We start from the raw sequence: 2,598 nt of genomic DNA on the forward strand, positions 1-2,598 counted from the left end.
TCAATCACTTATCCACTAACGGTTATGGTACAGTAGCTGAACTTCATGTTGTGAGGTGGAGTTGTTTTTTTTTTTTTTCGTTTTGAAGTTTATAAAAATTGTATTAATTTTTGTGTTTTATTATAAAGTATGTAAAAGTTGTAATAATTTTTTTTATTTGAATAATGATTAGATAAAAGAATTAAAAATTATGTGTGAATAATATTTAAAAACGAAATTAGGAGAAGTTTTTGAGGAATTGTGAAGCTATGTCTATGAACCTAGTTTTTGGTCTAAATCTACTTTAACATCCAATACGCTGTTGTGGTCCCATGGTCTAGTGGTCAGGACATTGGACTCTGAATCCAGTAACCCGAGTTCAAATCTCGGTGGGACCTGTTTTGGGTTTTTCTTCCCCTATTTATTTATTTCATTTCATATTGGGCTCTAAATTCTGCTTGAGTTGGGCCTTAATAAGCTGATACAAAAGAATGATTTTTTCTCCGACAACTCCTTAAAAAGAACAAGTGTCTATTAAACATGTAAAATTTTTATATGCAATTATTTTTATATATTTTTATATATTTTATTAATGTGATTAATTGTATCACTTTTTTTAATATAAAATAACTATTTTAACTAATTAAATCAGTATAGTTTGTAAAGAATAGTAAAAAATAATTATATATAATAAAACTATTAAACATGTGATAAACACATTTTTTCTTTGTCTATTTAAAAATTGTCTTGTATGCATTGATTAAAACACGTGCTTCTCACAAGCATAAGGCCAGGTACAATAGATGAGTTGGAAGAAAAGGTTTTTCAGTTTGGAGGAAAACTTTAGAAAAAAAATTGTTAGATAGAGTTTTAAAATATACAACTCTCGCACACAGTATTTGAAAAATAGCAAGACCTATCGCTAAAAAGTGAAATTTTTATATAAATTTTAAATTTATCTATATTTTTAAAAATAAAAAAATAGAATACGCAAAACTTAAATCACATTATATATAGAAAGTATTTCAGACACTAGAAAAGGTAACTCATCAAAACTGAGAAGTGAGGGAAGGAGGGGTGGGGAAGTGGGCGAGCCCAGCCCCATGCTTTTCAAGAAAAGCCCTAGTTGTCAAACTCTTCACATTTAGAAGATTGCACTGATTGGACTACCCCAATTGGAAAAGTGACAAGTGTCACTGAAGAGGAAACAATGGGAACAAATCTTACTATTTCTGCACCACAAGAGAGGGTGGGATCCAGCCGCCACATGCAAGCCCAAACTTGGGAAAATGTATTGGTACGCACAATGGGCAACCGATCTGTTGAGCATTATGAACTACTAAGCATCGTGAGGTAAAAAAAACAAATGAAAAAAAAAACAGAGAAAATGAGAAAAGAGAATTCTCATTGCTCACGTGCGGTAGAAATTTGTGAGGTAATTGGAAGGGATATTTTCAGTTCACATTAAACTGGGCCTAGACAGGTTTAGGAAGCCCAACGGCCAGGATGTAATTGGGCCACCAAGCGATAAACCAAAAAGGGGGCCCAGAGACCACAAGGGAAAAAAGATTGGCATGGGAGATGGGAGGACATTTGCTCTAACACAACATTGTCCATTTGACCTACAAGGACATGACATCACATTAAATATGCAAATACAGAATGCAGACAGGAGAACCCAATGGGAGGCATTGTTCTTAGCAAAACGCCCAGTAGTGGCTACACTCGCCTACCTACCACATGGGACATGACCCAAGAGAGCCATGTTGCATTGAACATGATGGTGTGGTACCCTGTAAGGGAGATGAATGCCCCTAACATAGGAAATGGGCCTACTTTGGTAGGAAGTACAAAAGCTCAATCCCAGGTCACAAACCAATTCTCACGTACTTTTACATACAAAAATTTTCTCTAAGGATCATAAAACTAATTTACCTATCAGAGGTGTCTCACCACCTCCCTAGCCCTTACATTTTTTGTATGCATGAGTATTTAGCCCTATAATCGGTGTGCAAAACATATCATTAATAGCATCATTATCTAGCTGGGTGCTATAATCTTAGGATTCCTTTGGCAGGAGTTCATTCTTAATTTATTACATAGATCTTACATTTGCGTTGTTGGTAGCTGGAGTTGTTTCCATCTTTTCTCGTCGGGTCTTTTCTTCTATTCTCTATTTATAAAATGCTAAGATTTGAACTTTTCTCACGTTAAAAGCAACTTAGTCATTTGGTCCATCCAAGACCCAAGTTAAAATATTGACTTATATTGAGAAAAGGGTCTATTGAGAAAAATGTTTTTCTTCATTCTTAAGTTTTTTTATTCCCAATCACACATATTATGTGGTTGACATGTAATTGTCTAAGGTTAATAGTTAAGGGTACAAAGTATAACTCAAGTTATGAGTTTGAGGATGAAAAATATATTTTCTAAAAAAAAAAATGTTACAATTACAAAGAAATTTCACAAAAACTAATAAACTCATAACTGACGTGGTTTTATAAGCTAAATTAAATCTATTTTACAATAAAAGTAATTTTATATAAATATGACGTACCACATCAAATCACGTCAATTTATAAATTTATTTTTATAAAATTTATTTGTAAGTAAAGTATT

The 2,598-nt window shown here is 32.9% G+C and overlaps 1 non-coding gene across 1 annotated transcript; it reads left to right on the plus strand.

Moving 5' to 3' along the window:
* Positions 1-305: 305 nt before the first annotated feature.
* Positions 306-377, plus strand: TRNAQ-CUG. Its single transcript has one exon. It is a non-coding gene; the product is annotated as a tRNA-Gln (tRNA).
* Positions 378-2,598: the final 2,221 nt, after the last annotated feature.

Source organism: Carya illinoinensis, chromosome 13 (genome assembly GCF_018687715.1).
Source record: "Carya illinoinensis cultivar Pawnee chromosome 13, C.illinoinensisPawnee_v1, whole genome shotgun sequence".
NCBI classification, from domain to species: domain Eukaryota; kingdom Viridiplantae; phylum Streptophyta; class Magnoliopsida; order Fagales; family Juglandaceae; genus Carya; species Carya illinoinensis.